Source organism: Adiantum capillus-veneris, chromosome 22 (assembly GCF_014529385.1).
Source record: "Adiantum capillus-veneris isolate H3 chromosome 22, ASM1452938v2, whole genome shotgun sequence".
NCBI classification, from domain to species: domain Eukaryota; kingdom Viridiplantae; phylum Streptophyta; class Polypodiopsida; order Polypodiales; family Pteridaceae; genus Adiantum; species Adiantum capillus-veneris.
The window spans coordinates 75,315,410-75,338,028 of record NC_140952.1 but is presented as its reverse complement, the minus strand read 5'-3'; the positions used below and the strand labels follow the sequence as shown (position 1 = coordinate 75,338,028).

The window sequence follows — 22,619 nt, the reverse complement described above, 5'->3', positions numbered from 1 at the left end:
GTCCTATATAAAGCTAAGATCCCCCAGATCAGCTCTGTGGGCACCCCATGTCTTGCAATCTGTGTATGAGTCTGGCTCATGGCACTGCATCAAAGGCTTTGTCGAAATCCACAAAGCTACACTATATCCTCCTGCCATGGTGTCTACCCTCCTCAATAATCGCTCTGAGTGTCAAAATCTAGTCAAGAGTGGAGAAATCTCTCCTGAACCGTGCTTGTCCTGCTGCACGTATGCCCTCTCTCTCTGCCATCCACTCAACTCATGCTCAAGAATTGATGCATGTAGCCTAGCCAGAGTGTGACCAACCATGATGGTTCGGTAATTCCCGGGAAGCATAGATCTCCCGACTTGAAGATACGCACAATAGTGGACATACTCCAAGTCTCAGGGAAACCCTCGTACATGGCTCTATTAAACATCATAGCAAGAGGCTCTGCAAGCATATCTCGGGCATGGATAAAGTGCTTTGCTATCAGACCATCATGATCTTGTGCTCTTCCTGTCTTCAACTTGTCAATGGCTTTCCTTACCCTTTCAAAAGTAAAGAAAGTACATGTTTCTGGGCATGCCTCTGGAGGGTCAGGCAAAGGTGGCTGCCCGGATGGTGTATAGAGAGATGTAGCATATTCCCCCCATGTCTTTGTGGAAGTGATGGCTGGCGGTGGAGAGTGCTATTGAAAAGCCTCCATGCCTCACTAGAGTCCTGCCTCATAAACAGCTGATACAGATCACGCTCTTGTTGAGATAGGTAAGCCCTCTTCTTTCGTCGCACTAGGCAGCGAAAGATAATCCGTGACTGTCTATGTGTAGTAGTACCCATGAGCACCTCTCTCTGTAATCTGATCCTCGTCTCTCTACACTCCTCATCATACCAATTGTTCTGAGGCATGCTCCCACATCGTTTGCGCGTAGGCTGGCTGTGGGGATATGCCTCTAATGCTGCATCATGGAGCATCGCTGTTAGAATCTGGGTGAGCTCATCTAGTGGTCATCCTGGCTCCAGAGTGCATAGCTTCCTATATATCTCATCAGTGTACACGGGATCCGTCTCCCTCGTGAAGGTATACCGAGTACGTGTGGAGGTCTCTCCCAATGGAGCTGTGTTGAACTGGAACAATAGAGTGAAAGACAAGATTGCATGATCGACTGCTAACCCAACTAGCCTAGTTCCCACCATGAAATCCTAAAAGGAAGGAATGAGTCCTGGCAGAGCCATAACATAATCCACTGTATTAGCGCCATGCCGATGTGGAAAGCATGTAAAACCACCTGTTGCAGGGAATCTCTGTAGGCCATTCAAAATGGACAGTCCATGTGCAGTCCCCATATCGATCAAGTATCTGCCATACTCAGTGTGCTCCTCATCGTGTGATAATCTAGGCAGGCCGGCCCATTTCTGTAATATCAAGCTCTCGCATCAACTCCTCTGAGGTATCATAAATTACTGTCTGGTGATTGGCAGTCCTAGCATTGAAATCCCCCAAGATAATAATGTCGCCATTCTGAAAAACATTTATCATCATCCAAAATAGAGAAGGGGGATTGTCCGCTAGGTGATGCATATACTGAAGTACTAGGAGGGAAATCAGCAAATAGCGGTGTAGAGATATCTGCCTGTCTCTGCCTTCAGTCTCACCCACATGTACCTAGAGCATGCTCATCCCTTCAAGCTGTATGTAGCAGAGACTGTAGCTCCTCCCTGAATAAGACTGCCACTCCTCCTGAACCTCATCCTCTGTGCTCTGATCGAGTCTCCTGTCTGCAAGTTGTCTCCCATCTGTATCCGCTCACATGGCGAATGGACTACCCCGGGGCCTTATGCGTCTCAGAGTAGAAAATGATGTCTCTCCCTGTGAAACTATCCACAAAGATCCATTACAATTCCATGTAGCCACTCTGAGTGCGGTCCCATAGGTCTCGCACGGTCAATGGGGATGCTTCTCCAAAATAACCACTCGTCCATTCCTGTGGAAGGCCACTTTCCCCTTCTCTCGAGTTGTCATTATCTCGGGCATAACTTCTTTCATATGAGCAAGTTGTGTGAGTGTGAGGTCATCTCCAAGAAATATGCCCGTTTTCTTTAGTGTAGGACTCTTCTTCAAAAAGTCCTTCTTTGCCTCCATGGATGGGAAGCGCATGATTAGAGCTCTTTCCTTTGAAGTCTCCCCATTTCCTTGTGTCTTCTACCCTCCATGCCTTTGTATGAGTAGCCTCACTACCCATCATGCGGAGAAGTTCTTTGACTTCCCCTTCCACATCATCTCGGTCTTCTTTTAGACCGGTTATTCGTATGTGCAGAGCTCTAGTCTTCCTTCGCTGCTCTTCCTCTAAAGTCATGTTGATGATTGTAGATAGATGTGGTTTCTTTCCCTTTCCCTTTCTTAGCGACTTCTATCCATTTCTCGGCCTCATCCGCCTTCTTGTGTGTTTCGTGATTACATCTACCCGCGAAGACGTCTTTGCCCCATTCTGTTTCTCTTCCTCTTTGATCATCCGTACCTGTTCCTTGATGACCTTGATTTCCTCGATCACCAAGGGCTAGAATTCACCTTCCTCTAGTCCGTTGCTTGCTCTATCAGGAAGCTCTCGTTTGAGGGCTAAAACCTCTTCTTTGAGTGCTTGTGAACCCGCCGTAAGTGCTTGTATCTCTACGTGCAGGTCCTCTTTTTCCTTCTGCCATTGCGCGCCTTCGTTGAGGAACATTTGAAGAAGGTTTGCCTTCTCGTTCCACCATCCTTCCATCTCTGCTTTCCACTCCTTCATCTCCCTTTCCACTTGTGTTATCCGCTTGTTTGTAAGCATGAAGGTTGCCTTCGTACGAGACTTGCAAACTGGTGAAGCGCTCATGACCTCCATTCTAACGGCCCCTGTTTTCTATTCTTGCAAGGCCTAAATCTACGCGAGTCCCTGCTGCTGCTGCTTCACCTTCGCACGCCATCGCTCCCCCCCCCTCTCAGCCCGCTGCCTCCCCCCCCTACCCTGTTGCCTCGCTGCCTACCCCGCGCTGCCTGCCAGCCTTCGCCGCCCCCTGCCTGCCCGCCCACTGCCTGCCCCGCGCTGCCTTTTAGCCATTGCCGCCCCCGTCACTCCCTCCTCCTGCTGCCGCCTGCGCTTCCACCTTCCCCAACCCGCTGCCCCGCCCCGGCCCATCTTCCCGCCCGCCTCGGTTTCTCCCCGTCAACCCCTGCAATTTGGCCTCCTCAGCATTGCTTCAATTTTTGGGGCAGTGTTTCCTGCGCCTGATTGCAGCATCCACCCGTCGACCTCTTCTTACGACACAACGGTAGACACAGATGGAGGCTCCAGCTTCGCCACAGAGGGACTCGCCCGACCCCGCTGAGCCCACCATTCGACTTGCTCTCTCGCTGCAGAGCAAGCGAGCCTTGCCGCAGAGGTAGAGCGATTGGAGGCGACTTCGGTCATCTGCAAGATTCTCAGCACCCGACCTAGCAGAGGAGAGCTACGAGACCTTCTCCAGGCCCGCCTTCTCGTAGAGGTGGGCAAGACCTTGGATGTCTAGATTCTCGGACGGGGGTACTATCAGATCGAGTTCGAGACCTCCGAGATGGCGTCCAAGGTCATAGCTATGAGTCCACTCGCCATCCGAGCATCACGCGCCCACTTTCGACAGTGGCGACATGATTTTGACCTGGCTTTGGATGTTCTAGTAGAGGAGGCAGACATCCCCATCTCAGTCTGCTTTTCGGGCTTACGGAGGGAGTACCTACCACTTCTTTCCAGGATTGGCTCCGCCATCGGGACTGTCCTGGAGACACCTCGTACGGCAGCATCAGTAGCTGCCAAGGCGGCTGGCATCCCCTCAGTTCGAGTTTTGGTCAGAGATACCCACATGCTCCCAAAGGTCATCCTTCTGCCTCGGGTGAGTGGGGGTTGGTTTAGACAGAGTGTGGAGTACTCGGGCCTCCGAAACAATGCTTCATTTGCCGACAGATGGGCCACCTAGCGAAGGCCTGTCCACGGAGGAGGCCGCGACCTGCACCACAGCCTCAGCCCCCAGCCTGCCAGGGCTAGGCCGCAGCCACACTTAGCGGCACAGCGCACAGATTCAGAGCCACCCTCCGAGCCTGGGCCTCCAGCGGAGGAGGGGTGGCAACAAGCCCGTGGCCGTCGACGCCAGGGGCCACAACGACAGCCTGGCACTCAGAGTGGCCCTCAGGTGCCTACTCAACAGCAGTGGGTTCCCACGGGGAACCACTTTGGTCCTCTTGAGCAGAGGAGTCCCCTACGCCAGCCTCCACCTCCGCTTCACCCTCGACGGCCGCTCCCCCTTCAGAGTTCCCCTCCTCCTCCTCATCCTCCCCCCCGCCTTCTACTCCCGTCGCCTCTCCACCTCGCCCCTCTACCTCTGTCGCCCCATCCCGCCCCTCTTCTCCTCCGCTTCCCTAAGCTCCTTCTCCCCCCCCCTCCTACTCCAGTTCCACAGTCGACTCAGGAGACTAGTCCCTCTCCGGCGGCTAGGAGATCTCTTGGCAGCGCCTTTGCCACGAGTCGCCTAGCGACAGAGGGTCAGCCCTTCTTGCGGCCCCCTCTGCAGATTCAGACATCTTTCCTTGCACCTCTCCCTCGTGGTCTGACGAGCATTGACCTTCGACGCCGGTGGGACTTCTTCGACTACGGGTTCACTCGCTTTCTCGGCGATTCCGCAGCAGACCACAAGGTAGATTGCTTCAGGGTCCATGCTTTGTTCCTCGCCGCTAGGGGGACAGAGGCCTTGGACTCGGCAGTTGGTTTCTCTTGCCCCCTCTGTGGTAGGGCCGAGACAGAGTGGTCCCTCGACTCAGTGTTGGGATGGTTGCATACACAGGTCCTCGAGTTCTCTCATCACATGGGAGAACTTGGAGTTACAAATTTACTGCAGACTTTGTGACCATTGGCCAAGTTTTGCGGTGACACCCCCAGACTCAGCAGGATGTAGGCACATTGTGGTGTACTTCTTTGCTGATACGCAGTGTTTGCCTTGCTATGTATACATCCATGAGGACTCCTGGACAGAGGAGGTTACTTTACGCACGGCTCGCTGTGCTTAGGCTTGGGGGCACTCACTGCAGTCTCACCTATCTAGAGGACACTCGGATGCGGATTACTCCCCATCCAAGCCAGCCTCGAAGATAGCCCGTCTTGCTGCTGCGGCAGCATCTGTTCTCTCGCTCCCCATGAGGATCGTCTCATGGAACATGCAGAGACTAGGTGGGCCCCAGTTTCAGCGACAGCAGGGCCGATTGCGTCAGGAGCTTCAGCGTTGCCTTGTGGGAGGAGAGATTGATCTCCTTATGCTTCAGGAGCACCATCTGTGTGAGAGCCGCATTCGGCGATGTGGTCAGATTTTGCATGGACGATATGATACCTTTTGGTCAGCTGCTTTTGGACATGGAGGCATCCAGGGTGGGGTATGTATGACTATTGCGGATCCATTGCAGCAGGCCATTGTGGGCAGAGGGATTATTGTGTCAGGCAGGGCTCAGTGGATTACTATGCAGGTTCAGGGTGGCCTTGTGGGCTTCTTGAACATCTATGCGCCCAATGTGGCGAGTGCTCGTGCAGAGTTTTGGCCACAGATTGTTGAGTCTTTGCCGCAGGCCGACCATTGGTGTATAGGAGGGGACTTCAACATGTTGGAGGACCCTTCTGACAGGATTGGAGGCAGCCATGCTACTCTGCATGGAGTCGAGTTAGCAACTTGGGAGAGGTTGTGTATGACTTTGAGGGTCTCGGATACATGGCAGCACTCTGGTTTTGTGAGGCCTCCAGCCAGTCTTGCCTTCTCTAGATCGGACCGCAGAGTGGGAGGAGTGAATCTATTGTGGATAGATCGCTTCTACACTAGTGGCCACTTCAGTGACTTGGGGGGATCAGTGGGCATCCTGGCAGGGACATCCTTCTCGGACCATGCACCAGTGATCCTCACAATGGCAGACAGGCAGAGGAGTGGGAGCACGATGCTTTGCATCCCAGAGCGGGTCTTGTTGGACTCAGCACTTAGAGAGAGGATAGAGGCTCTCTGGACAGAGGGCATGGACAACTAGGTTCCACCTACAGACAAAGTGGCCTTAGGCCTAGCTCAGCTTAGCCACTTTTTTCTTCAGGAGTCTCTGGCTCGCCGGGCTACAGCGAGAGAGGAGGAGCAGTGTCTCAGACGAGGCATTGCTTCAGTACAGAGGATGCAGGAGCAGCATCCAGACAGTCCATGGTTGGAGGAGCAGTTACAGCAGGCTCAACAGGAGCTTGCCAGCACAAAGGAGAGGCGTCATGAGTTCGCCTTCCACCGACAGGCATCTCAGTGGACTCAGGTGGGTGAATGAGTGACTGGTGCTTTTTTTGAGACAATGGGACCTCGGCACTCGCATGCCAAGGTCAATCAGTTGAGAAGACCCGATGGGTCAATTGCTTGTGAGCCCGAGGATATGCGTGCAGTTGCTACTGACTTTTACCGTGAGTTACTGTCGGCTGAGCCCCAGTCAGAGCGGCAGGATGTATGCAGGGAGCAGGTTTGGGCACAAATGCCTTGTCTTGTGACAGAGGAGATGCGCCAGAGGCTAGAGATGCCACTTCAGCTTGAGGAGCTGCACATGGCTCTTAGGGCCCTCCCTCGTGGTAGCTGTCCAGGTGAGGATGGGTTGACTCCCAGCTTTTTCTTGGAGTACTGGGACCTGCTTGGCCCAGATCTTTGTAGTGCCTTTCAGTACATTTTTCACACAGGGGTGATGCGTGATAGCATTAGTGAGGGCCTGATTTACCTCATTCCAAAGGAGGGTGGCTCCTTGGATGAGATTCGACAGTGGCGCCCCATCACCATCCTCAACTCAGCCTACAAAATTCTTGCCAAGGCTCTGAGTTTGAGGATTCAGCCACTTTTGGAGAGCCTTATACATGGGACTCAGACAGGTTTTGTCAAGGAACGCAGTATCCTTGACAACATCTTCACTTTCTGGGAGGCTTTTGCCCTGGCACAGCTCCGTGGGGAGGACCTTGTGATTCTTCTTCTCGATTTTGAGAAGGCATACGACAGAGTTGACTAGGACTTTCTAGAGGGCACTCTACGCAAGATGGGCTTCTCAGATGCTTGGATCAGAGGGGTGTCAGCTTTGTACAGACAGGCTCACAGTCAGGTGCTTTTGGCAGGAGGTAGAGGTGACCACTTCATGCTCACACGCTCGGTCAGACAGGGTTGTCCTCTTGCCCCCTTTCTCTTTTTGTTCTATGCGGAGGCGATGAGCATATTTTTGGTGTCACAGCAAGTTGGTCTGCGGGGCTTAGCACTCCCTATTCGGGGAGATGAGCTATTGGACGCTGAGTTTGCCAATGACTCAGCCTTGTGCTTAGAGGGCCAGGAGGCCAATGTGCACAGATGTGAGCAGGCTTTGGAGACCTTCTGTTGTGCATCGGGCGCATTGATCAACTGGAGAAAGACAGTGGCTTTCTTGGTTGGCAGTGCTCCTGTGCGAGATTGGATGCCAGGAGAGGGTTTCAGGTGGATTCCCCCAGGGACTGCAGTTCGGTACTTGGGTTGTCAGGTTGGTTTGGACTTGTCCCCCGAGCAGCAGATTGCTCCTCTTCTCCTCTCCATCAAGAGAAAGCTGTTACATTGGAGCTCAGCACGACTTTCGCTGGCTGGTAGAGTAGTAGTTGCCAACCAGGTGTTGTTGGCGACTATGTGGTACATCACTTCTTGCTGGATCTTCTCGAGTTCTTGTATCAGCCAGGTAGAGAGGCTGATCAAGAACTTCCTTTGTTCAGGTCGTGACACTCAGATTGCCCAAGCCAAGGTGGCTTGGTCGGTCATCACACTTCCTTGTTCTCAGGGAGGGCTTGGGATCATTGATCCAGCACAGCAGAGCAGAGCCCTTCTTGGGAAGTTCGTAGTCAGAGGACTTCTTCCAGGAGAGGAGCCCTGGAAGGAGTTCTTGCTGCAGAGGCTTCGTGCCGGGGTGCCTCAGTCAGGAGGCCCTTGGCAACCTTCGACCAGATGGATCTTTACAGAGTTGCGCCGAGTTGGTTTGAGCAGGAGACTGGAGGACCGCTTCGCTGTGAGTTTGCTTCGATCTTGGGAGCTCTTACGGCGTGGCCTGGAGCAGAGACAGCCGACGTGCACGGAGGAGCGCCTACGGCAGCCCCTCGTCTGGAACCCCATGGTTAGCACTCAGAGAGGCCACTTGGTTGGTAGTCGGCCTCATGTTTCTTGGGGTCCCATGGCAGCAGGTCCAGCGCTCTCTCTAGGTGACTGGCTAGAGTTTACAGGTTTGTCAGAGGTGCAGGGTTTCCAGCTACAGGGCATGAGAGGGGTGCAGAGCATGTGTCAGGACATCTTAGAGTCAGTTCCAGCTGAGTGGCTCACGCCTCTCAAGCTAGTAGCACCCCAATGGATGGGAGCCTTCACACGACTGGAGGTTCTCATTTCAGTCAGGGCCTGCTCAGAGACTGTCCCAGCCCTGTTCTTCGAGCTTCAGGGTGGGGGACGACTACAACGAGTTGCAGTAGAAGCCCCGTAGGTAGGAGAGTGTTGTTTTCAGAGGATCCGAGTAGTGGGCATCTATGGGAGGACCTGCGTCATAGACCCTGACCCAACAGTTCTTGAGACTGGACACTGGAGGCTATGGGCTTGGGAGTGTTGTCCGCTGGCACGAGTACAGTGGGATCCTGGTGAGTGGCTATGGAGGGACCCCTTCTCTTCTGCAGACCACCCAGGAGTCCCGTTCTTTCAGTACACTGTTCGACTGGGACGTCATATACTAGCATCACAGAGAGGCCCGCCGCGCTGCAGCAGGTCATTAGCAGGAGGAGGGTCTCACAGTCGAGTTCTTGGCAGACTTTTGAGAGAGGTTGCGGGACTCCAAACAGCCGAGGCTAGTCACCTTGTTTCAGTGGCTGGTCGCACATAGAGCTACAGTAGTAGGGAGCTGGCTAGTGCATAGTGGTCTCTCGGCCACATGTGCAGCTTGTGACCATTTGGTGGAGAGTCAACGTCACTGTCTTTGGGACTGTCGCTCGGCCCAGCAAGTGTGGCTACGAGTTCTTCGGCTAATGCCTGCTCCAAAATTGACAGTACAGATATGTGAGAAAGAGCTTTTGGCGGCTATCCATGCTCTTATTCAGTGGCGACATTACCTACTCGGAGCCGATTTTACGGTTTTCACAGATGATGGGAGTTTACGCTACTTCTTGTCATAGAAGCAGCTATTGCAAAAGCAGATGCAGTGGGCAAACATCTTGTCACAGTTTACTTCCGGATTGTCCATGTGCAGGGACAAAAGAAATTGGTGGCAGATACTTTGTCCCGAAAGCCGTTGGTTCTGGCTATTTTCACGATACATATAGAAACTTCAAGGATATGGTCGGTCGGTAGGCCACAGAACAAATTTTGCAGATGTATCCAGCTGAATACAGAAAGGGGCGATAGTAGCGGATTATTCCATTCGGGATGGCTACTTGATGAAGAAAACCATGTTGTCCGTTACACAGCCGTTGAGGGAAAAGGTTCTAACCGAATGCCACTGTCCGCCTTTTACGGGTCACCGCGGCATTGCTACTACCGCGAAAGGGGTAGAGAGATACTTCTTTTGGCCGAGACTCAAGAAGGATGAGGACGCGTTTGTGCGTAGTTGCTTGGTATGCGAGAAGGTCGAGTTTGACAGGCATAAAGCACAGGGATTGTTACAACCTTTACCCATACCCACCCACCTCTGGGAGAGTATTGCAATGTATTTCATCTCTCGAGAACACAGCGTGGGTACAATTCTTTATTGCCGAGGTCTTCAGATTACATGGCATGACAGGGACCCCAGGTTCACGAGTTGGTTTCGGACGGCTATTTGAGAGAACATAGGCACGCAATTACAGTTCTCGTCATTGATCCACCCACAGACTGACGGGCAATCAGAGATTGCTAATTCAGTGGTATTGAATTTGTTGAAGTCTTCTTTGTTGGATCAGAAGACTACTTGGGAAAGGTTTTTACCTTCGGTGGAATATGCCTATAGAAACACGTTTAACTCTTTGATAGGGAAGGTGTCATTTGAGATTCTTGAATTTGCTACAAAGGTTTCACCCTTCCTTAGCACGAAAGATAAGATTTTTCTTTGAAGTCGACCAGTTCACGAGGGACTTGGTCCGGAAGGCTTTGTAGAAATTTCAGGAAAGACAGAAAAAGGCAGCAGATCACCATTGTCGCGATTTGAAATTGAAGGAGAAGGATTGGGTGCTCTTACATTTTGGGAAGGCACGCCCGAGAAAGGGAAAAAAAGGAAAGGAGTGGCTTATTTGAAAGCTTAGCATGAAATAGTGTGGACCTTTCCAGATTTTTCGAAAAGATCAATGATATCTCCTTTGGACTGAAGCTGCCAAGATACTTGGAAGATTCACGATGTTTTTTATGTGAGTCTCTTGGAGCCTTTTGAAGGCGATGTGCCCGATGATGGGAAGCCAGATGTGCAACCTGAATTGGACGAAAACGAGCAGATACTCATTCCAGAATAGAAATTGGCACAGAAAGAAAGAAGAAGGTAAAGCGAACTGACGGTTCTTGGTTAAATTCAAGACCTACTTCGCAATGGATGCGAAGCGAATGGAGGAGGAAGACCTAGCAGATATTCCTCGGAATGTGAATCTTTACCTTGAAGCTTTTGATTTAGCATAGTCTATTCCAAATGGAACCCAGAATTCAACTTGGTCGGAGATCTGGTGCAGTGGGTTTGCACAAGAGGGGAGTTACTCCGCTCCTTTGTCAACAGATGCCTCGATTTTCGAATACTAGAGTCGTTGATGTCTCTTTGAGCTTCAAGGATATTGAGAGCTGACAGTATTCTGATGGATGACTTTATGAAATGGAATTCTTGAATATGAAACTGATTTGTTCTCGACTTGTTTTTAAGTGTAGGAACTGATAGACGAAATGACTGTACCATTTTGGTCTAAATGATCTCGAATAGACATGGTTGCAACAGGGATTAGTCGATCGGGCATCGATGAGGTCCCGACTGGATCTAGATGCGATTGCTAACTACATTGCCGATAAATCATGGTCTAAGATCCGAATGAATATTGAATGTCATGTGATGTCGTGTGATGTCTAGTGATGCCCTGTGATGTCGTGTGATGTGACTCTCGATTGGTACATGTGCTAGATGCGTGTTCCTAGTGCTTAGGTACTAACAGTCAGTTTCTGCTAAGACGGTTTATGGTTTGTTTGTTTTGCAGGCGTAATCGAGGGCGATTACAATGCTTTCAAGAGGGGGGTATGTCACAAAGTGATGACGTGGCTGCCCAGCATACACACACTTTGGCAGATGATGTGTAATGGCTGGAGTTCCCGAGAATGGTGCGTGCTGACGTGGCATGCCTATACGGCAGGTGCGGGAATTGCGGGAAAGGCTGACATGTGGCAGCTATACGGACCCCCGCGTTTTACGGCGTGAATTGCGGCAGTTTGTGCCAGCTTTTGATCATTGCTTTTTCTATGCAAATTGGCAAGAGAAGAGAGAGAAAGAGCCTTTTTGCTTCATTTGCTAAGGCTTGAGAGAGAAAAAAGTTTAAAGTGCTTTATTTACCAAAGCTTTTGATTTTCAGCTTTTGGGGCTCTACTTTTGGCATCCCTTGTACCTTTAAATATGTGAGCAGGCCTCTCACAACTCAGAGCATTTGGACGCAGAGTCTGAGTGTGAGCGCTTGCCCGCACTCTTGTACTTTGAACTCAGATTAATACAAAAAGAAATATCGAAAGGGGCGCCAGTCTTTGGGGCCAATACCTATAGGCACGGAACTCCATCGGGCCAGTGTCGAATCAATTGTGAACTGTGAACTGTTTTGAGCTGTCGTGGTAGATTCTTGACTTGGAGTGTCCAAGTCTGTTACAGCTGCCCCAACATGGACACGGTGAGACGAGGGCTTCTATAATCCGTGAGGGGAGCAGAGTGATGGGATATCATATAGGACTCGGATGGTTGCACTGGGAGGTGTCCGCCACTAGGACCTGCTCCGGGGTAAAGTGATTGAATAACTGTAAGGGTGTTACTTCGAAAACTCGCATCTAGCCACAGCATGTCATAGAGCGACACTTGTTGAAAAGTGTTCTTCAAGATTGTCTATGCTGTAGGCTTTTCTTTTTCTTCCAGTGGCTTTTCTAGTACCTTGATCTACTGTAGATCAGCCATGGCTTCCAAGAAGGCTCTATCAATGTCCGAAAGCATAGAGACTTGCCTACTCTTAGCACCAATGAAGGGCTCGTCAATTGGGTCAGGTTGTGGAAGTGGAGATGGACGAGATGGACCTAATAGGGGGAGACCACGTTGGAGACCAACGCCAGCCCTTGGTGAAGATTAGGGGCTAGGCTCTGTTGTAAATGACGCAATCCCTTCAGATAGTATTAGTATTTTTCATGTCCATGTTTCTCAAAGAAGTGGCAGTAGGCCCTAAGCAAGCATTCTTGTGGAGGATGCCTGTCAAGCGACACGAGCTACACTAGACTACGGCTTAGACTCCTGCTAAGTCCTGAGCTCTTCTAGCTCTGTTTTGATATGATCCAAAGATTCGGTCTGTGGGGACTTCTCTAGTCAAAGACAGAAGGACCTCTCCTCTTGAAGAGATCGATGTAATTTAGTGCTTCGAGCTCCATGTGTAAAGAAATCGAAGGGTCAAATGCACTTTCCAAGAGAACTGAAGCGGAGTCTACTTGAGAAGGGTCCTTGAATAGCCTCCTTGCCCCTTCGATCCTGGTAGCTGCAGACACAAACTCATCTTGAGTGGCTTCAGGTCAGAGAAATTCCCTTAGCTTCTATTGAGAAGCCTTGGGAAGATCCTTCTCCACCCACTTTTTGACCATGAAATCTCCTAGTTACTAGGGAAGCTTGGCAACCAGATTTTTGGTTCTTGTCATGAGTTCTACAAAAGTCCCATCAACTTGGAGCACCAAGTTTCCCATCTCATCTAAAACCTTCTCTTAAAATTTGCTGGGCTGAAAGCTTTCAGAACTATTGCCTTAGTGTCGCCCAATCTGTAAAGTGGCTCTTAGAAAACTGGTTGTACAATTTGTCTGCTAAGCTATACGGAAAGAGCACTAGGTAGGCATCTTCTAATGTTGAGGCCACTACTTCTACAGAGAGATACAAACCTTCTCACATAGTCATCTGCATCCTCTGTGGAGAGTCCCTTGAAAGTAAGAAACTTTATGTTGACCTTGGCCAAAATACTTGTCAGCTTCTCCATTGCAGCCTGCTCAGTTGAGAAGCCTTGGGAAGATCCTTTTCCACCCACTTTTTGACCATGAAATCTCCTAGTTACTAGGGAAGCTTGGCAACCAGATTTTTGGTTCTTGTCATGAGTTCTACAAAAGTCCCATCAACTTGGAGCATCAAGTTTCCCATCTCATCTAGAACCTTCTCTTAAAATTTGCTGGCCTGAAAGCTTCCAGAACTATTGCCTTAGTGTCGCCCAATCTGTAAAGTGGCTCTTAGAAAACTGGTTGTACAATTTGTCTGCTAAGCTATACGGAAAGAGCACTAGGTAGGCATCTTCTAATGTTGAGGCCACGACTTCTACAGAGAGATACAAACCTTCTCACATAGTCATCTGCATCCTCTGTGGAGAGTCCCTTGAAAGTAAGAAACTTTATGTTGACCTTGGCCAAAATACTTGTCAGCTTCTCCATTGCAGCCTGCTCAGGAGCCAGTTGTAACATAGATGGTGGAAATTGTGCTTGAAGAGGTGATGAGGTGGTGAAGAGCTGGTAGAGCCTGATGCGTGAGTGGGGAGCGAAAGAGGGGGTAGAGGACTTCCTACTAGGTAAGAAGGCCTAACGCTTTTCCCACTAGATCAGACTCGACTAGACCAAGCTAGGCTAGGCTAGGTTAGGCTAGGCTAGACGAGGACAAGATTGGACTAGACCGGACTAGAACACGTTGGACGAGGGTGAGACCGGACTAGACCAAGCTAGAAAAAGGGGAGAGTGGACTAGATTGGACTAGACCAAACTAGACCAACCAGTCCACACCAGACTAGACCAACTAATCCAGACCAGACTAGACCAACCAGTCCAGACCAGACTAGACCAAGAGACTCGACCAAGGCAAGAGACTAGGCTCTCTAGCTCCTCAACTATGTCACTTAGCAGGGGAGTGAGACTTCAGTTGAGATCCCACAGGGCATGCCAAAAATGAGATCAGCAATCTATATCATGCTTTCTATTGTGGGTGCTCCTCAGTGTGATATGCAAGAAATATCACTCCAAACACAAAACATACACTGTAGAGCACTATGAAATATAACAAGAATATACTCAAATTGACACAACAATAGACTCCAAACCCAATGGAAGCTCGACAATACTTAAAGAACCGATACAGACCAGAGTCACTGTCGAGGCACCAAGGTGGCGGAGTGCTTTCAGTGGATCCGAGTTGTGGGTATCACTTGGGGGGGGGGGGGGGGGTGGGGGGGGGGCTTGTGTCATAGACCCTGACCGGTCAGATCTTGAGTCAGGACATTGGCGGCTTGAGAAAGCCACCCTTTGATGTGAGTGCAGTGGGACCTGGGGGAGTGGTTTTGGTGAGATCCCTTTACTCCAGCCAATCACGTGGGGACCCCCTTCTTCCAGTACACAACTCGGCTGAGTTGCCACATACTGACAGCATGGAGAGAACCTCAGCCTGCTGCGGCGGTTTCACTGGCAAGAGAGGATCTCACGTCCGAGTTCTTGGCAGGATTCTGGGAGCTCTTATGGGACAGCAAACAGCCGAGGAGATTCACCATGTTCTAGTGGCTAGCTACACATCGAGCTACTGTAGTAGGGAGTTGGTTGGTGCACAGTGGCCTCTTGGTGGTATGTGCCGCGTGTGACCACCACCCACTTGAGACGTAGCATTACTGTTTGTGGGACTACCCCATGGCACAACTGGTTTGGCTTCGTATTCTTCGGCTGATGCGTGCACTTTCTACAGCCAGCCAGTACACTCGGGGTGTTGCAGCTTGATCCACACGCACGGGCCCAACACTTCGCTTTGAGATGACTTCCATCAACAGGATGATTATGATACAGGAGGGCTGGCCCGCCACAGAGCTTGTCCCTCAGGAGTGGGTAAAGGTAGAGAGTGTTGTTGGGAGCTCATCTGCAACCTGACAATGTGGTTCATATGGCGAGGCCACTGCTTCCGCATCTTCAAGGCTCGATCTGTCCCACCGGCAGAGACTGTCCGTGATATGTGGCTGGAGCTGATCCATATACTCAGAGGCCACTTTGAGAGACTCCCGACCACATGAAGGAGCAGTGCAAGGCCTTCTTGCAACTATGGAGACTAGGGCCCTTCTTCACCCATGGTTCATGGCACGCTTAGATGGCAGTACCGCCCCCCAGTGTGGTTGTTTCCTCCCCCCATATCCTGATTTAGCCATCATTGTACATATCTTATCTTTTCATGGGGAGAGTCTCCCCACATTTTGATATAGCCCTTTCTAGTAGGGGCAGGATGTAGCCCATTGAGCAATTTTCTCAACTAATGGAAGGATCTCTTTCTTGCCAAAAAGAAAAACCGATACAGACTCTAACTGGCAGCAGACTCAGCTCCAAGCCCAGGACCCATAGGCACAAGAAGATTTAGAAATTTTCTCATGTAGGAAAATGGAGTCTTTTTCAGTGTTTTTCATACAATGCATAACATCATGAGCTTCTGCTCGAGAGGCACCACAAACCTAGCTAGGTACGATTGGGGGCAGGAGACCACCGGCCCCCCCACTAGGCCGGCGGTCCCCTGCCCCCAATCGTACCTAGCTAGGTATGCGGTGCCTCCCTCACAAAAGCTCATGGTGTTGAGGTAAGTCACAATGTCAGAATTATTGTGAGAATCTGTCCAAAACTTCTTGTGAGGGACAATGGGGATGTCAAGGCTCCAACTGTGCTGGAGAGTGCAAGTGTGCAAATGCTAGACTAACGACACAAGATTCTAGACTCATAGGACTCAAAGATGTCCCAAATCCAACCAACTGAGCGTATATGCAAAATACAATGGGCAACCCAAATATCTCTGACAACACAACCAGTGCCAGGGCGAGGACGAGAGTAGTCAAGTCAGCCAGGACGAGGGCTAGGACTTGGTGACGAGGGCAAGGCCAACCAGGGCGGAGGCCAGACCTCAACTGGTGAGGGCCTTGACTCAGTGCTCGCTTTGTTCTTCTCTCTCAGATGGACCAACCAGTCGAGGATGGTGAAGCAAGTGGCTTCACCACGCCACAAAAAATGAAAGCAACATTCAAGCGGAGGAACAGAGATAGCATACTCTCGCCAAGCTCATTGCGGGCAGGGAAAAACGTCAGAATCCAAGATGATTTAATGATGGAGAGGGTTCAAGTGATGATTAAATCTGAGCTCAGCTTTATGAGAGATGACATCAGGAAAGAGATGTACACAAACGCAGAGAGTTATAAGAATTCTATGTATGCAGATATGAGGAAGAATTCGATAAAGCGATGCTAGATAAGCATGATGAGATGTATCTATCTATGAAAGGGGAGATGCAGGCTCTAATGCGGGCAGAAGTGAATGTAATGGAATGTATTATGCAGAAAAAGTTGGATGAGGCAATTGCAAGCTTTGAATCTTGGAAAACCAATGTGGAAAAGTGCATGAAGGAAAAAGATGCAGTGATTGAAGAACTTAAAGGGGAACTTGCAGCGTGCAAAATTATGCCCAAAACGGAAGGGGCAAATCAGCCCTCGATGTTAAAGGAGCTCGAAGATATTAAGGAGCAGGTGAAAACTCTGCACGAAGGAGAAGAACTAAACTCGAAAGAGGCTTCCTCATGGGCGGAGCACCTTTCCAAAACACAGGATAAAGTTGACGAAGCAGAAAAATGGATTGAAGGTGCAAAGAAAGGAAAGGCCCGGATGCCAGAAGCCGCACAGACTTCTACCATCATCAATATGACCATTGAGGAGGAACAGAAGAGGAGGACTAGAGACCTCCATGTGCGTATTACTGGTATCAAAGACACCGAAAATGTAGAAGACGAAGTGAAGGAACTCTTGCAGCGCATGGGCATCCCGGAACCTATGCACACAGGTGCTTGGAGAGTAGGAAAGAAGGGAGTGGATGAGAAGGGAAAGGTCAAAGAGAAAGCACTTATTTTGTGTTTCCCGACTTTGGAAACAAGGAAGGAATTCCTGAAGAAGAGACCAGCACTTAAGAAAACTGGAATATTTATGGGGGATGACCTTACCTTAGCACAAATAGCACATATGCAAGAGTTGATGCCAGAGATCAAGGCAGCAAGGGAGAAGGGAAAAATTGCCTTTTACAGAGGAGGGAAAGTAGTGGTTTTGGAAAAACGCACAGCATGACTGTGCGAGACATATGGGACCACACTCCAGATGGCGGCATGGAATTGTAATGGATCATATAGGCTGGATGTGGGTGCCTTTGAAGATAGCTTCAGAGATAGAGACATTGTCTTTTACTCGGAGACACATCAAAAATCTGGACAGTTGATGCCAAGTGTGACTGGCTATTTATGGGAGACAGCTTGTCGGCCAGACGCTAGATCCCAGCATGGAAGTCGAGGTTCAGGAGGGGTAGGAGTCTTATTCAAGGAAGAGTTGCAGCCGCTATTACAGATTGTCCGGAGAGATGACCAGGCGAGATACATGTGGGTGAGACTGAGAGCTGAGACAGGCAGATTCTTATACATTGCTATATGTTACTTTCCCCCTAGCACATCAGTCTATACCTCACCTAGAGGGCAATCCCCTTTCTCTATACTTGATGATGACATATGGGAGTTCTCTAGAGATGGAGATATCATTCTCTTGGGAGACTTTAATGCCAGGATGGCCAACTCCCAAACAGTATTTTATGATACCTCGGAGGAGATGCTTAGAGAGATGGATATATCGGAGATGGGACTTGACAGACACTCACAGGATAAAGAGCACACAGAGTATGGGAGATATCTCATGGAGATGACAACTACGCATGGTCTGGCCATACTTAATGGTCTAGAGATTTTTCCTTCGTCTGGGGGATTCACATGCTTTCCACACAGACATGGGGCCAGTACAGTGGACTATGTCATGACTTCACCGAGCTTCATCTCTCATATTCAAGATCTCAGTGTGGGCCCTAGGCCTGTTGGAGTAGCAGTGGACCATCTCTCTTGACTTTTTCAGTCTCTTCCCAGCATAGTGTCTCTCAGACACCAATGAGGATTGCACACACACGGTATACTTTTACACCAGAGATGGATTCAGTTTATGTGGAAGAGATTTACAGACGGATGGGGGCAGCCGAGCCTGTATATACAGTGGAGGAGATCACCACTTTATTGACGGAGATCTTGCATGGGGCAGCAGCAGAGGCATACCCACACACTCAACCAGATCAGAGAAGACGTTATGGGAACATGCCTCAGAATAGTTGGTATGATGAGGAGTGCAAAGAGATGAGAGTTCAGATTCAGAGCGAGCTTATACTTGGAGTCATTACATATAGACAGTCTCGGATTGCCCTTCGACGTTTAGTGCGACGGAAGAAGCGGGCCTTTTTAGCCCAGATGGAACTTGATTTGTATCAGCTCTTTTTGAGCCGAGATTCAGGTGAGGCCTGGCGTCTCTTCCATGAGCACTCACCTCCTCCAGTGATTACCTCTCCCGAGATTTGGGGTCAATATGCAGCATCATTATATACAGTACCTGGGCAACCACCATTACCAGACCCTCTAGAGCCATGTCCAGCCACTGGTACCTTCTTTACCACTGAGATGGTGAAGAATGCCATTGGCAGGATGAGGACTAGGAGAGCATATGATCATGATGGTCTGGTGGCAGATCACTTGATACATGCTAGAGATTTACTGTCAGAGGTTCTTGCGCGGTTGTTTAATCGTGTCATGTGTGAGGGACTACCCGAGTCCTGGAGATTATCTACTATTGTACCTCTTTTCAAGGCAGGGGACCCCACGGTACCAGGGAACTACCGTACTATTATGATAGGGCACACATTGGCACGGTTGTATGCATCCATTCTTGAACAGCAACTGAGTAAATGGGCAGAAAATGAGGGCATACGAGCAGCAGGACAGGCTGGGTTCAGGAGGGGTTTCTCCACTTGGGACCATATTCTTACACTCAGAGCCATTATTGAGGAGGGTCGGGCACATGGGAGACGGATGTATTGTTGCTTTGTGGACTTCCGCAAGGCATTTGACACAGTGCCGAGGGCCAGATTGATGCACAGGCTACTGAAGTTGGGAGTACCCACAGAGATCATATGGGGGATCATGGCTTTATACGGCTCAGTGATTGGCCAGGTACGCACTCCTGAGGGGATTTCTGACATTGTTCATTCCACTATTGGAGTGAAACAGGGGTGTCCTTTGTCCCCTACACTTTTTGGTAGTATGTAGATGAGGTCTCTGACTACATTGACAGAGAGGGTGACAGAGGCGCTCAGCTAGCAGGGACATGGATCCCTTTATTATTATATGCTGATGATATTGTGTTAATGTCAGAGTCGCCAGAGGGCATGCAAAGACATTTGGATGCATTGCACAACTTTGCAGAGGATAGTGGACTGTCTGTGAACCTTGGTAAAACCAAGGTTATGGTGTTTAACACCACACCACAGTGGGTCAAGAGATCGGCATCTACACTCGTATATGGCCAGGACACTGTGGAGTACACAGATGAATATACATATCTGGGGGTGGTATTCATGGGACCGAGGTTTACCCTGAGGAGAGCAGCAAAGACTAGACTATCCAGAGCCTATGCGGCATTAGGAGGGCTAGAGAGGATGTGTTCGCAGGTTCAATTTCAAGAACCACGAACAAAACTATGGCTCTTTGATACTTTGGTTGCTTCAGCTATGCTTTATGGGGTCCAAGTTTGGGGACCATCTGTGAATCATGACAGTTGGAGGAACATGGAGAGACCCTTGGTATTTATGATATCCCGGATGATTAGAGCCAAGGCTTCTGTACCACATGTGATTATTCGAGCGGAGGTAGCCGCCCCTCCTATAGAGATTGAGGCTCTTACCAGATCAGTGTCCTTTATGCACAGTCTATGGGATACACATAGAGGCAGATATACTAGACTGGCTCTTGAGTCCTCTAGACAGTTAGCGATGCAGGGAGATGCATCATGTTGGTATGCACAGATGACCTCATGGTTTCAGAGACATGGTTTCAGCATGGATAGATTGCCTCCCTTTCAGTATTCCCTGGACGCACCCTCCCTGCCAGTCACACGGACGGAGATCACTAGACTCATTCGTCAGGATCTTATACAGTTGGACACCAAGAGGACATGGGTAGAGCCGATACAGGAGTTGGGCACGAAGATGGGTTTCTACTAAGAGCGCCTTCTCCAACTTTCAGGGGATGGGTTTGTGACTCGTCCGAACTACATGGACACTCATTTATCTCATGGTCTGCGATGTGCTATTGGTCAGATTCGCACATCCTCACACCAGCTGGAGATTGAGACGGGTAGATTCAGAGGGATACCACCAGAGTCTAGGATATGTCAACTATGCGGTAGAGAGCCAGAGACAGAGCTACACTACATATGCCACTGCACTGTGTATTCGAGGGCGCTTCCATTGCTTATTGAGGGAGGGGTTTGGACCCCTAGATAGAGTCATGAGATATCAGGACCAGAGATGCCTTGGCTTATATCTACTTGAGCTACACCGACATAGAGACAGTCTGTTGGGGAGACATGGAGTACGACAGTCGCAGAGACAGATCACAGATTTCTTTGGATCGAGGGAGCCAAGAGACCAACCACCAGCACAGGGTTGTACCCGCATTCATACCAGAGGCACCCTCATTGACAGGGCGATTGAGCTCGGGAGATCGAGACGACCACGACCGAGACACAGGAGCACACTACATCGACGAAGACTCCAGTAGAGGATCAGAGGCATTCTAGCACGACACCCAGATTGTCATTGAGGGCCTATTCTACATTTTCACATTTCACACTTCATTTCAGTTTTCATTTTTATTTTTACTTTCAGTACTTTTTGTACTTGTACTTCAGACATTGTATTAGATTCACCACTTTGTATCTGATGGTCTCATAGGTCATTTTGGCCTTTTGAAGACGTTAATAATATATCATCATCATCATCATCATCTGTCTGCCATGTATATTGGACTACTAGTATCACTAACCCCCACCGAGCATGAACCCAAGGCCAACTGTAACCATTGTCCAAAGCCAACTGTAACTGCTATCTATGTCCTGTGACGCTGTAGCCTGCTACAGGTTGCCCGACACTATAGCTTGGTACAGATTCATTGCCAGACCACCACCCTCGCTTGCTCTCATTCTTTGTTCCCTTTTTATGCCCCACACCAATTGTTCCTCCCCCTTGTCTTTCCCTCGCTGTTGCCACTTCTGCAACCAATCCAAAGTGCAACCATCTTGCACCAATTGATCAGCATGAAGCCATACAAAAGGCCTTAGGAGCCTGTTGGCCCCTCTTTACTTACTCGTACATATACAATGTAGTGTCATCAGAAAATTCTGTATCCAAACGCCACTTCACAAATAGGCATATGCAATCCCTTGAGCCGAACTTCGCGAGTCGTGAGATAGCTAGTCAAGGCCTCTACGAAGAAACAAGAAAGGCACAAGAGGACAGATCTGTCTAATAGATATGGTCAGACTAGCGAAGTCTCGATCCACTCGCCATCTGGCTACCTCTCGTGTACCTGTTCAGAGAAGGCAAGCAACTCCTCAATCGTCACTCACACTCCTGAATCTCAAGCAATCGTCCATGGGAAATCTTGTGAAAGACTCAGCTTAGCTCTGCTATCCTTGTCACTATCTACGGTGCTGCATCCCCCGCCATGCTCATCACTGCTACCAAATCTCCTCCATCGTCCCAAACAACCTCTCATGCAAAAGCACACGCTCAAGAATCATGATTTTGACTTGCTCGCCTCCCTTCCTCACCACAGGCATATCAGATATGGGTTTTCTCGCCGTCACTCTGGACACATGAATAGATGGGAGTTGATACATAGCCTTGGACTATGGTTTGTATGGGTGGGCACGATGCTTCAAAGTCTTTCAAGGACAAACTCCAACCCCCCGCAACGAGAGTGTGCACTTGTTGACTGGAACTTGTTCACACTCTTAGAAAACAGGATGAGATCATACACGGCAGATCCGAAAAGGCTGAGAGAAGGGGCTAAGCACTCATTCAGCTGTGGCGGCCAGAACTTCTTCTTTACCGTAGACCATCGTATCCATTGGTGCTATAGGCAACCTGTGTGGCTCTTCCCCCCCTCCATTTTGTGATATAGCCCACTAGGTACATTAAAAACTTTTTGGACCTCTTGTAATGCAAGTTACTGGTCATTATAGTGCACTAGCGCCACTCTAGAGAACCTTTTCCAATATGTATGACTAAAGCCTCACTAAAAGATTTTCAGCTAACTGGCACTACTACTTTGTAAAGTGAGGGAATTTGTGCATTAGATTTAAGCTCTTCACCAAAAAAGCAAAGGTCTTTTGTACATATTAGCTACATAGGCCTCGGAGAACCTTGATCACTTGTATCCACCTACTTGAACGGTGACATTGTGGAAGATCTCATGAGAATCCACCTA

At 49.6% G+C, this 22,619-nt stretch overlaps 1 protein-coding gene across 1 annotated transcript in view; it reads left to right on the top strand.

The window, feature by feature from the left end:
- The window catches only part of LOC147429604 (uncharacterized), a 256,363-nt gene that overhangs the window by 114,242 nt on the left and 119,502 nt on the right, over positions 1-22,619 (top strand). The gene's annotated exons all lie outside the window — the stretch shown is intronic.